The 13900-nt window shown below is 46.6% G+C and overlaps 1 protein-coding gene across 7 annotated transcripts in view; it reads right to left on the reverse strand.

The window, feature by feature from the left end:
- FHIP1A (FHF complex subunit HOOK interacting protein 1A) overlaps positions 1–2659 on the reverse strand; it is a 115014-nt gene extending 112355 nt beyond the window's left edge. For 4 of the 7 annotated variants that reach the window (XM_075930046.2, XM_075930041.2, XM_075930038.2 and 1 more), the window contains exon 1: positions 1824–2109. The gene's annotated coding sequence lies outside the window, so the exon portion shown is untranslated. Of the gene's footprint in view, positions 1–1823; positions 2110–2142 lie in introns of those variants that run through there. The other 3 variants (XM_075930047.2, XM_075930042.2, XM_014574378.4) reach the window with 2 other exon arrangements.
- Between the last annotated feature and the right edge of the window lie 11241 nt (positions 2660–13900).

The raw sequence follows: 13900 nt of genomic DNA on the forward strand, positions 1-13900 counted from the left end.
CAGGAAGTAAGGAGCAATCTTGCAAGCCCTACCAGGTGGATTCATGAGTCACTGAAACAGACCCTGCCTGGACATAGAGAAATGGACCCCCAATCCTTCATAGCGCTCTTACCCAGGTCAACAGCAACCAGCTAAGGAAAGAGCAGCACTGCCATGAAGAAGTCCATTCTGGCTCAGCTGGGAGGAAGATGGCTACAATTTAGAAACTTAAACTGACACAATCCATTAGAAGTCTTGTCTTTTGTAAATGCTCAAAGTCGTCTCAGGTACAAACATCTACTCCCAAGTTCCCCTGTTTTTGTGGTTTTACAGTCATGCTTAGCTATTTTAAGTGTTTTCTTGCTCTTTGTTGCTCGATGAGAGCGCCATCAAAATAAGAAAACCAATCAGAGAGAAAACGTGAAGACAACTAGAGTGCTGCCAAATGCAGAAAGTTGTAAAAAGAATAGGCATTGATCCTGGAATCTCTTCCATGCGAAGCAGATGTCTGTGCCAATACAGAGCTCCATTAAAGATAATGGGTCTTCACATGGCACAACACAATGTACATGTACAGGGTCAGGACCTTAAGGTTAAGTGTCACCTGCAGCAAAGATTGACAGAAGAAACGTAACATAGTAGTATGATCTTTAACACTTTTGACAGTGTGCTGTTAAGAATAGAGCAACATTATCAGGACAGACCAATTGGTCCATATTCTCAGGCATTTTAGCATTAAAAGTTATTGTGCTCTATGCTTCAGTCTGGAAAGGGGTGGGGATTGAAAACCACAAGAAGAAATGTGGAAATAGCCTGCAAAGAGATGTGATAACTTCCCTACCAAAAAAAAAAAAAAAAAACTTCCTTACCAAAAAAAAAAAAAAAAGCCACACCCCCTGAATTACAACATGAAACAAACAAACGGAAAACAGCTCCCAAAGGAAGAAATGATGCAATATCATCATGTGTAATTTACAAATAGGGGTATAACCGCTCCAGATGTAAACATTACACTTATAGGGTGGAAGTCATCTTGAAGTAAATTAATATTTTCTTTACCAGTGTTTTGCACAACAGTTAGTGAGTGCTCCATGTCTCTGCAAGCAGAGAAGTTCCTGGCTAAGGCCATGCAAGTTACACTACTAAAGCAGACCGCTTGCATTAGAAGCGGGAAACCTTTCTTCCCCTCATCTAAACAGATAAAGGCGCTTAAACTGGAATTATTTCCTGTGACCTATATAATTTCATCAAGCCGCTGGTTGCTACTGGCAGAGGAGATCCAAATTCCTAATGAGACAGAGTCAATAGCAAAGCCCTTCCTGGGAGAAGCAGAGCCGCTCCAACCGCCTGGGGAATGGGAGGGTTATTAGCCCCGAGCTCTAACAAACAACAGGCGGGGATAGAAAACTGTCCAAAGCATGTGTCACCAGCCCCAGCTCGGTCCCCCCGCTCCCCCAGCAGTTGCGTTTGGCAGAGAAGGGGCTGGGAGGAGGCATCGCTCCTGTCCGGCTGCCACACGCTAGGTCGAACCAGCAGCACCACCCCAGCGCTGCACCCGCCTCCCCAACACCCGCGGAGGCAGGTGACGAGTTGTGAGCCCCGCAGCCGCGCTAGGGGAAAGGGGTTTGCGCGCAAGGGGGGGGGGGGGGCTGCGCGTTGGCTCCCGAGTTGCTCAATCCATTTCCGCGCGCGCTGGGGGGGGGGTGATTTCCCCGGGAGGGACCCATCCTGCGCAGAAGCACCGCGCCCTCCCCAGCACCAGTCCCTGCACGGGGTGCGAGGAGCCCCCAGCAGCCCCCAAACACGTGGGCGCCGCTGGCCCCACGCGCGAGTAAAGCGCCTACCTGGGCGCCGCTGTGCCCTGGGCCGGAGGAGGCCCGGCTCGGCCTCCGCAGCACCAAGCCGAGAGGCGGGCGGGCGGGCGTCTCCGGCTCAGCTGGCGCCGCGGGAGGGGCGGCAGGTAAATCCCGCCCGGTTGTTAAGCAATAATCCTCGGGCGCGGGAGGAACGTGAGGGCGGCGCCGTCCCCTGCCGCCCCTGGGGCCTTCCAGCGCCCCCCACTCGGGGGGCCGGAGTCGTTCAATAGCGGCACCCCCGCAACTTGGGGGGAACAACAACAAAGTTTGCGTTAAGTAGGAAGCCGGGGCCGGGCGTGTGACTCACCGCGAGCCCCAGGCTCCTACAGCGGGAGGAGGAGCTGGAGTCAGGGCTGAGGTAGAAACTGTCCTACCTTCCGCGGCGTCCCCTTCAGGCTGCCCTCGTGCAAACGAGCCGGGCTGCCATTAAAAGCAAAAGGCGGAGGCCGACGCTCCAGGTGTTTACAAGCTGGAACATTGCACGCGCCCTTTGAAACGCACAGGGCAAGTCGCCACGGAAGGAGTTCGCGGTGCTGCTGTAGTTTCAAGTGGGGATTCTTGCAAGATAAGAGCCTATTTCAGCATACGCCCCTCCTAACCTGCTTCTGCTCCGTGCCTTGTTTTTTGTTGAATTGCGTATCAGAGTCTAGCTTCTTCTCTCATTCTCCCCAGCGAATGAAAACTAAGCCGTGACCTTGATATTGCATTAATTGTGCTGACAACGGTGGGTTCATGGATACAGAGTTATTTATTGTATTATTCTCTACAGCTCAGCCCATTAGCTCAAGTATTCCAGGAGTGGAACTGAAAGCACATCCTTTGTGTAAGGGTGGAAAGGAACAGTAACATTGCACGTGAGCCCATAGTCATCATCATACTCCTCTTAAAATGATGCCAACATCTTACTATATATTTTAGAAATGTCCATCTGTTAGTCCGTTTGTGCAAGAGCTCCTTCCAAATGGTAAGATCTAGGACCACCAAATTTGGGATGCAGCTTCCTCTTATCATAACTTAAAGTAACGTCAGGGTTTGGTTGTGCCAGAATATTGGGATGTGCCTGGAATTCAATTGTTTCTCATAAAATGTAAAGGGGGGAAGAATCTGGTCAGAGGGAATTGTACTGCAGAATCATCACAGAGGGCAGCAAAGGGCCAGAGGTGGGGACTAGGATCGCTATAATGCCATTGAGCCAGCACAGGGCAGGGGTGAAGTTATCCACTATATATTTCAGAGAGTCTGTCTGTGTTGCTTTTTATCTGTCCCCTGGCTATGCCCACTGAAGCTGTTGTGGAGAAGCACTTCTCATCCAGCCCCAGGCTGTTGCAGTGGTGAGAGAAGGCTGGGGTTGTCCACTCTTCCCCAGGACAGCCTGCATACTGAATCCCTCATCCCTAACCCCAGCCCAGAACAATGATTTAAATGAAGAAAAACTAAACTTATTTGATTTAAGGACCTGAGCAACAGTGAGTAAATCTTCTAGTCCACAATATTTGTCAATAACAGAGAACAAATAAGAGATCTTGTTCTGCAAACATAATTCCCAGGAGTAGCTCTTATTTATGTGAGCAGTCTTGTGGTAGTCTTTACAAGTAAGGTCTTCAGTGTAAGACTTATTGATTAGCAGGGCAATGAGATATCACTGTAGGAAAGAACACTTTTTTGTGAGAAGAGGAAGAACAGGTATCTGTTTTAAAAATAATATTTACATTTGATAAGATGGTAGAAACAGATAATTATTTATATTGATATTGTTACAGTGGAAGTTGCTGGATGAGGTGGTTTTGCACAGAGCCACAAATGCTTTTTTTCTCAGTTTGAGGAAACTGTTCAGTCTTAGTAATGTTTATACCATCAGTTTCTCTATTTTTTTCCGTGGGGAGTTATGGCAAGTAACAATAGTGCTTGCTCTCTGTCTTAATTTTTCTAACTAGATTCAGTTCTTGGTGCAAAGTCTCCTGGGAATCAGACATCGGTGTTTTGACTGAGATTCCTGGGAGAGAGAGCCTCCTATATAATGTTTGACAAGACCCCTATTCAAAGACTAGTGTGTATAGCAGTGGTCACCAGCTGGTTGATCCTGGAGACTCTCCCAGTTTATCATGATCCCTGGCTGTGTAGCAGAATTGATGCTCCCTGCCTGTCTTGGCCCCACATCACTCCTGGAAGTAGGGTTGCCAGATGGTCTCCCAAAAAATACCGAACATGTGGATTAAAAAATTTTGACGAGCAAAAAAACAACAACCCCGCACTGCCCAGCTTCAGCACGCAACCACAGGTGGAGCCACCAGGCTTCTGTCCAGTGCCCAGCCTGAAAAACAGAAAATACCGGACATTGCATATGCCCCTCCTAGAAGCCACAGGGGCATGTTGGCTCCTAGGAGCAGTGTGGGGCCAGGACAGGTAGTGAGCCTGCCTTAAATCTGCTTTGTTTTGACCCCAGGTAAGTGTCACCCATTGGGAGCTTACATCTCAATCCCATCCTCTCCTCTCAGAGCCTGTACACCAAGCCCCTACCCCAGCCCTGACTCTCCTCAGACAGCATCTCATGCCCCCTCCTGTACTCCAACACTCTGTCCCAGCCCAGAATCCCCTCCTATACCTAAAATCCCTCCCTCCTTCACCCCAACACTCTGCCCCAGCCTGGAGCATGCTCCTGTACCCCAGCCGCCTACCCCAGGCTCAGCCAGAGCTCCCTCACACACTGCAAACCCCTCAGCCCCAGTCCAGAATCCACAACCCCTCCCAAACCCCAACCCAGTCGGGTGAGAGTGAGCAAGAGCAGTGAAGAGTGAGCAAGTGAATGCAAGTTTATTTCCCATTAAAATGATAGTGTCCCCACCTTAGCAGGACACAGTTATTGACTTTTCATTAATTTTCTCATACACCAAGAGGTACAACAAAGACAGGTAGAGCCATCTGTTTTTGTACACCTGTGGCGTTCGTAGTTGTGGGGGAGAGAATGGGACTAGTGTGTTTATGTACACAGGGATGTTCCTTGAATCCTCCTGAATGGTATCAATGAAACTTTCATGGAAGTACTTTGCAATCTTTTATAAAAGATTTTTTGGGATGGTAGCCTTATTTCTTCCTCTGTAGTAAGAAACTTTCCCACTCCAGTAAGCAATAATTTTTGTAGGTACCATTGAAGTAAACAAGTTAGTGGGCCTGTCCAACTTCAGCAAAGCAGCAACAGCTATGCCTTGTGTGTCTTTGTTATCCTCAGAAATTAGATACCAGCTAAAATCACCACCATCTGTTGAAAATAGTCCCAGTATCCAGTGCCATTGCCTTATATTCAGTTTTATGCAACTGAGCAATTAATTCCCTCCTCAGTTCCCTTGCCTCTGGCAAGTTATACACACCATGGCTAGTGCACAAGCACTAGCACTCCAAAGCACAAATGTCAATGTTTTGTTTAAAGCCTTTGGGGAGCAATGGGATGGAGCTGTGAAACTTGACTTCCACTTTTTGTTGTGACTGTACTGACAATGGTAACTCAGTGTGTTTTATTTGTAGCTGCTGTCCATGAGGCCATGAGGAGTTTCCCTCCTCCACACCTTTGGAATACCTGAGCCAGATAAAATAGAGAAATAAGAGGATTGAGGATTATGTGTTCAGTGAGATCCTGCAAGCCAGGAGAGGGCCTGGGGAGAGGGCCTGGATAGTTGTTATTGCAGACTCTGTAGAAAGGCCCAGATGTCAGAGAGGAAGATGCCTCAGTACACAGTGGGGTTTCTCTGGCAGCAAGCACAGATGCTGCAGATTCCTGTGACTCTACAGGTTCTACACTCCTGGACTCATCTCCCTTTGGTGAACTCCAGTATAGCACATCCCTCCTCACTGTTCAACATTCTACTACACGGTATTAGGAATTAGGAGTGTGAATGGTTTACTGGTTCTGGTTAACCAGTAGGAGCTGGAGCAACTCCCCATTCACTGTGGGCAGGGAACTGCTCCAGCCCCACAAGCCCCAACTCAGGCAGGGGTTGATCTGACTGGCCTGCCAGAGCAGTCCCTGTCTATGGCGGGCCTCAGTCCAGCCAGCACGCTGCATGCAGGGCCTGCTCTGAATGGCAGGCTGGAGTAGCCTCTGTGCATAGTGGGCCTGCCCCAGCCCCCCCCATCACAGTGGGGCTGGAGCAGTGCCTCTGCCCTCCCCCTTTTAATTGGTTAACCAATTAAACATTATGGTTAACCGGTTAACTGATTAAACAAGATTTTACATCCCTATTCGGAATCACTTTTCTACCCCACTCAGTACACACTGGAGAACATTAAGTGTCATCTGTGAGAGCCATGGTGGCTGTATGTGTAGCTAAAATGGATATGAAGGTTCATTCTTCAAGTTCTGTTACATTAAAACTTTAATATATGGATTTGCTTTTAGCTTAACAATATTGTCTGGAATATAATTCATCTTTATTAGTTATTAATATGTGCTGCAGCATGCGTGGCAGACGTGAAAGCATCCACTTGTTCTTGTACCATATAATTCAACCTATAGGATCAGTGACAAACACAGTGCAATAATTATAAATGTACAGCAAGTCCCATATAAGTAATAGATGCATTGACAGTGTTCTATTCATAAATGCTTACCAAGTACCACACACTTCCTAACAGTTCACTAATCTTCAGGGCCAGGCACAGAACCATATATCATGATGCATTACTGTGGTTCACGGTTAAAGTGCTATTTCAAAGCTTGCCCAAGCCTTACAGCGCTGCTTTGAGCTTTTTTGATAGTCCTTGTGGTTGACTATTAAAACTCAGCAGACAGCTGCTCTGCCTCCACCCCAATAGCAAATTTCCCCTTTTGTGTCACCAGATATTATGCAGGATACAACAGGCCTAAAACCATTAGGATATTTTTCTCACCAAGATCCAATCTTGTGAGTGGGAACACCTGCACCCATTTGATCAATCAATAGTCCATTCACCTGTCATTGTGCGGCTGTTTGAAGCTTCCTTGGGTATTGTCATGATGACTGGTGTAGAGCTTCAAGAGTCAGGAGAGTAAGAGAAAGTATGGGTCCCCCGGGATTACTATTAGCATTTCAACATTACTAGTCATAATCTGTTATTTGGAGAAGCAACTCCCTGCTTGTAGCTTTTCAGTGCTCTTAAAGATAAGTGTGTCAGGTACTTTTCCTAGACAGCTTACACTGATGTCAGTGAAGTGTCCCCAGTGATCCACCAGCACTTGCATAAGCATAGAAAACAAGCCCTTTCTGTTGATGTACTCTGTGGCAAGGTGGTATGATACCAAAATAGGAATGTGTGCTAGCTATTGCTCTACTGTTATTTGAGAACCATGTTGCTAGAAATCTGTTTATTACACCCTGAACATTGCCAAGTGTCACAAGCCTGCATAGTGGGATGCTATTTATGACCCTGCACATTTGTATGACTATGGCCTCTATGATGAATTTTCCTTCTCCAAAATGATTTCCAACTATCTGGTACCAATCTGGTGTTGCAAGCTTCCACAATGTGATTGCCAATGTCAGTGCAGGTCTCATTCTGGTGTTCCTGGGCTGGGCAAGTATGGCAGATCCAGGAATGTGGCCCTTATGCATCTGAAAGTTCTGCAGCCATTGCTCATCATCCCAACCCTGCAGTATGTTGTGTTCCCACCGGTCAGTGGGATTTACTGCTGAGGTATCCTCACAGGTCTCTGGCTTCATTGATGATGAAACCAGAAGGCTGCTTGCATGTGTGCTCAACTTGTGCTCTTAGTCTCCACAGCAGATCCCAAGAAAGCCCCAAATACCACAAACCAGGTAAGGATGGAAGGTGCCAGGCCAGGTTTATTGTTAAGCGAAGTACAGATAATAGATGTCAGTAGACTCTACTGAACCACTACGAATATGTATCCTGTAACAATGGAATAACTCAATCAGGGAAATTTCCACTGCCCCTAGGTCATACAAAGGCTGTGTCTAGACTGTCCAAGGAACGCGTCTGCTTTTTCGGAACAGTTTCCGAAGAAGCGGACATGTTTTTTCGGCATCTCTGTATTCCTCTCGGTGAGAGGAATAAGGAATGTTCTGAAAAAGGAGTTTTTTCTGAATTTTGGCCCCATCTACAGGGGGCTAAATTTTGGAAAAGCCTTTTTTAGAAAAAAAAGAGGAAAAAAATACACAAATTGTGGTTCGCAGTATGCGTATCTTTTTCTGACTTTTGTTGGCAGTCTACACAGAACCAAAGATTGTCCCCCCCAAGACACCACTTAATATACAGGTACAAAGAAATCACACATCACTGCTGATGTGTCAGGTTTACCACCCTCTGATCATATTTAGGTACCATCCATCATTCTGTACCTCATGGTTTGATTAGATCATCTCTATCATTTTAGATGCGTTTTTGAACCTGGGTCTGTATTTGTGGGGAGTGGGTACCAAGGTCTCTTTTAATGAGGTGGTGGTAGCATGTGCATTCCACTTACGATCAGTACCAATTACTGTTCTACATCTGAGCCTATTACTAATTCATGTTTTGCACTCTCAGCCCTGTTTGTGCCAAGTTCTGTGAGCAGGGGCCTGCCTCTTACTCACAGTTTAGCTTTGCTTTATGTTAGCCATGTTTTGTCTGTTGTTAGCTAGGCCTCAGGCCTCAAACCAGGCCTGTGCTGAATGGGCTTATGTTTTAGGCCTTCATCTTACTACATTTCCCTGTCTGCTCCCTTCCCCTACCCCATGTGCCTCTCATACACTGGTGCACCAGAGTCCAGAACGTACCTGCTCCTCCCCCTCTCTCCCAGCAATTTTGGAGCATGCAAGTCACCTGATTCAAGCTCTGTCCCCGCTCTTCTCCCTCCCTCTCAGAGCTGGAATGCCATGAATCAGCTCTTCCGGCTCTTCATGACATTCCAGCCTTGGAGGAGGAGGATTGGGGATGGAGCATGAATCAGGCAATTTTTGGCTACTCTGAAAGTGCTAGGAGAGTAGGGTTGCCAGGTGTCTGGTATTGTACTGGACAGTCCGGTATTTGCACTCTCTGTCCGGTAAAAAAAAATCAGGCAATACCGGACACGTGTCATGTCCGGTATTTTGTGATTTTTCTGGCTGCACACTGGATGGAAGCCTGACGTGGGCGGGGGGAGTGGCTGAGAGTCCCAGCTGAGAGGCGGGGCCGCGATTGCCACCGGGAACCCTCGGTTGAGTGTAAGGAGGTGGAGGGGAAGCCTCCTCCTTGTTCGTGCGTTGCCGGGACCCTGTGCAGGACAGGCAGCGCTCCGGGATCTGCAAGTGCCCGGGTCAGTCCCACTCCCTGCCGGACAATTTGCTCACCACCCCTCCCTTCCCGGCCGGCCGGTTCCCCCCTCTTCCCCAGCTAGCCCCCCTGCACTCCCCCCCAGCTCTGCTTCCCGCCGGCCAGTTCCTCTTCCTGATCTCCCCTGGCCAGCATTGCTGCACCCCCCCCCCCAACAGCTCTGCTTCCAGCCCCCCTTCCCCCTGGCCAGCCCCGTGGCCCCAGCCCCCCCCCCCCGCTCTGCTTTCCACCCCCCTTCCTTCCAGCCAGCCCCATGGTTTCCCACCCCCCTTCCTCCTGGCCAGTTCCCTGTCCCCCTCCCCTCCACCCACAATCAAGTGAGTGTTTTTTTTGGGGGGGTCTATCTGGTAACCCTACGGGAGGGAGGTGGAGGCTTAGGAAGAATGGGGCTCCAGTGCCCCAGTGTGAGAGGCACATGGGGAAGAGGACAGCTGAGGGGTCCGTGGACCTCAGGTTGCTCATCACTACTACAACCTTGTCCTGCTAGTGTAAATGCCCTCTTATACTGACATCATAACTCCACCTCCACAGGAGGCATAGGGCTTATGTTGGTGTAGTTAGGGTAACACAGGGTCCATCTACACATTAGGGCTTAACTCGAAATAAGCTAACCAAATTGAGCTACATCAATTGAGTAGCTTATTTTGAAATTGGGAGCATCTACACAGCACTTATTTCGAAATAGAGCACTCTTCCTCCAACTTCCCTGATTCCTTGTACAATGAGGGTTACAGGAGTCAGAGTAAGAAGTCCTCCAGCTTGACAGTATTTCAACATTATTTTGAAATTACTGCCTGCTGTGTAGACATGGACTAAGTTATTTTGAAATAACACTAGCTATTTTAAAATAATGTTGCTGTGTAGACGTACCCTTTGTGACATGTATTTGCCCACAGGTGAAATGGTAGTTTTGTCTTTTATCATTTTTCTGTGCGAGTTCCTTTGAGAGCATAATGATTGTGGGTTTTCACCCACATTCTTACTATTGGGACATTTGGGCTGTGTCTACACTGGCATCCCTTCCGGAAAAGGGATGCTAATGTAGCACATCGTAATTGCAAATTCTGCGGGGGATTTAAATATCCCCCGCGGCATTTGCATTTACATGGCTGCCGCTTTTTTCCGGCTTGGGGAAAAGCCGGAGAAAAGCGCCAGTCTAGACGTTATTCTCCGGAAAATAAAGCCTTTTTCGGAGGATTTCTTATTCCTACTCAAAAAAGGGGTGCAGTGTAGACACAGCCTTGATGTAATGGATGAGATGCTCCACATGTTGTGACAAGCATGTGCAGGACCCATGAATCTTAAAAGTTGTATTGTGAGAAGCGTTGATCATCATAGCAATGGAGGTACACCTGCAGGGTTGGCATTTATTTTGACAGAGTCTGGTGCCACTTTGAATTGGTGTGTCCTGTTCTGTGGAGAGCTTGCTTCTGATGATGTGCATGGCAAGGCTCAAAAATGAAACCAGACAATCACTACACTCTCAAATGCATTCATGCAGAAAAATGATAAAAGACAAAATGCTATATCACCCATGAGTGAACACATTTCACAAAGTGATCACTCCATATCTGATCTTTCAATATTTGTCCTCAAAGGAAATGTGTGTCAAACTCTGCCCAAGCATGTACAATCTGAGTCAGATTGGTCTCACGCTTTCTTAGTTACAGGATGGCTGTAAAGTAAATACTATAGATCCATGATTCTTACTAAAACAAAAGACTAATTGAAGAGCAGAAGCAGTTTTAAGATTTTTAGAGACTTTCTTCCAATCTCTATCCATACATGAAGCTCATTCAGTGTCTACATTTTGCAACCTGATGGGTTTGTAAAATCAATCTCTTTAGTCAATTTGCCACGAGAAGACAGGGACATGTTTCTAGAGCACATACTATATGAGCTCTCTCCTCTACAGATACTTATCTTTTCCTTTCCTCTGAATGTTTGAATAGACACATAGTTGAGGCCCAGCCTTGAGCTTTGAATCTTTCAAATTGTGAGAGACAAGAAGAGAACACATCAATGTAAATCTGAACACGGATATCAGCCACAGAAGGCCTTCGTTTTTAAGGCAAAAAACATGAAGGTAGGCGATTCCCCTGCCTGTGGTGGATTTTTGCCCCCTCTCTGGATACTTCAAAAACTATTACTGCCAGGGAAGATTGATCTCTGGCTCATACAGATGCTTAATGGCAGGGGTCTCAAACTCCTGGCTTATGGGCCATCCTGGGCTAGAGTAGTTGTACAATGTGGCCCTGAAGTTCACGTGTGCGTGTGTGTCCATTCCTGATCCCCAATCTCCTTCTTACGGTCACATTGCCCTCTCCCCCTCATGGCACAGCATTCCCTAAGGGATGTGGCTTTGGCAGCCTGGCACAATGCTGCAGCAGCAGTCAGGCTCTCTACACTCTCTTCAGCGGCAAGACCTATGGGGAAGTCAGCTTTGTGTGCACGCGTGCACACACACATACACAGAGAGACAGCCAGCAGAGGAACCTTGCTTAATGTAACTGGCAGCTGTGTCACAAAAATGAATGAGACATACAAACTGCCTCATAGCAAGGTGTACAAAGGAAGTAGTAATAGAATGGTTATCTCAGGCTATCTATGACAAGACTCGTAATGAGAATCACTAAGGCCTTGACTACACTGGAAAGGTTTTGCCAGCTCGCTACATAGCTCTACTCTCTTAGTGGAGACATAACTTTTTCCAGCAAAAGAGTATCACATGTACCAGTTCCTTGAATAAAGTAAGTGTTTTTTGATGGTCTATATGCTCCTACACTTACTACCTATATTTTGCCAGCATAAATTTTGTAGTCAAAGGTTTGATTTTTAACTGTTTTAAGTGAAGACCAAGGTTAAGAAATTCTGGAATTTTCCTAAACTAAAGCAGCTTTGTACCTGCATGGGATTATTGCTGAAGAAAACAACAACAACAACAAAAACAGATGATGATGTACTTGAGGAGCAAACAGAATTTTCACCAAGTATGTCAAACACCTATGAAAGCTACTATCTAAGAGCTATAGACAAAAGGGAAGCAACTGACAACAAAAGATGGTGCTTATTTAAGAATAAATGCTACTGTTAAAGCACTCTAAAAGCAAAAAAAAATTATTAATTAATCCTCAAAACGCTTCTCCCTCTATGTCTACGCTACAAGATTTTTGTGCAAAAACCTGTGGAGTGTCCACACCTCAAGTGCGCTTTTGCACAAGAAAATCTACAGTCAATTGACAGAACAGAGGGATTTTTGCAGTATAGGTATACCTCCTTCTATGAGGCATAACTCCTTTTTTGCGCAAGAGTTCTTGTGCAAAAAGGTGGGTGTGGATGCTCAACAGGGGTTTCTTGTGCAAAAAGAGCCTATCACAAAAAGCACAAGTGCTCTGATGGCCATTCTGTGAGCTTTCTTGCAATAGTGTCCATGCAAATCTCTTCCGCAAAAAGCTTCTTGTGCAAAAACCCTGCAGTGTAGACAAAGCCTTAGTGTATTAATACTGTTTGTTTAAAGGATGTGGGGACAAAGGACTGGAGTAGGTTCCAGGAAGAATCTCTACAGTGAATCAGAGAGAGACAGAGTAGTTTTTAGGGTGTGTGTGTTTGCTTTATTTTAATAAAGTTTCTTGTTTACTTCTAGAAGAAAGCAACTCTTTGTCACAAATTTTGTGATGTCAGAGTGGGTATTATCTATTATGGAGAGATTAAGACACTAAGGCTATGTCTAGACTACAGGGGGTTTTTTTGTTTTTTTTTTTAAAGTGGCGTTTTTCCGAAAAACTTCACCTGCATCTAGACTGGCTCCATGGTCTTTTGAAATTAAATTGAAAGAACATGGCGGGTTTTTTGGACAGTGGTAAACCTCATTTTATGAGGAAGAACGCCTATTTTTGAAAGAGCTCTTTCGAAAAAAGGCATTCTTGATCACAAACAGGGCTTTTTCGAAAGAGAGCATCCAAATTGCATAGGTGCTCTCTTTCAAAAAAGCGGATCACTTTTTCGAAAAAAGTTGTAGCTGTCTAGATGATCTCTTTCAAAAGAAGCGTGTAGTCTAGACGTACCCTAAAAGCTTAAAGGAAACATGAAGGAGGAGAATGATGGTTTGCACTTCTTTTATTTTGCTTTGGTTCTTATGATCTACAGGCAGTCCCCGAGTTACGCGGATCCGACTTACGTCGGATCCGCACTTACGAACGGGACTTTCTCGCCCCGGAGCTCGCAGGCAGTGGGACCGCCCACAGCGCAGCGGTCCCGCCACCTCGACCTCCGGGGCGAGAAAAGCTGCTCCGGGTGCCCCTGGTCTGCTGGGGACCATCTCCACCAGACCAGGGACACCTGGAGCAAAGCCTCAGAGGCGCAGCACCCTGCCGCCGCTGCCGCTTTGCTCCCGGTGCCCCTGGTCTGCTGGAGACGGTCCCCAGGCCGTCTGAGGGATGACAGGGAGAGTGGACAGGGACTAAATTGGTGACCCCCTAATGTGGCGCCCTGGGGCAACTGCCCCTCACTACGCCCCTGCCAGACTTGACATTCTTGATTTTTCTAAAGTAAAAACAAAATGGAAGACAATTTCATATTGTCTTTTGTATGGCATAAAAAAAGCCAACTCCTTCCCTTTCAGATAGACATATGGGTTTCATGTTCATAGCATACCAAAAGAAATGTTAGATAAAAACATAAATATTCTTTAAAGAAGGCAGCAAAATAACACATAACATTCAGAACTGTAACACAGGAGAATCAAAACCAGAGAGAGGCAAAGCAGGCTGCTCCTTATGGCAGCC

The sequence above is a fragment of the Pelodiscus sinensis genome, chromosome 4, assembly GCF_052426305.1.
Source record: "Pelodiscus sinensis isolate ZL-2025 chromosome 4, ASM5242630v1, whole genome shotgun sequence".
Lineage (NCBI taxonomy): Eukaryota > Metazoa > Chordata > Testudines > Trionychidae > Pelodiscus > Pelodiscus sinensis.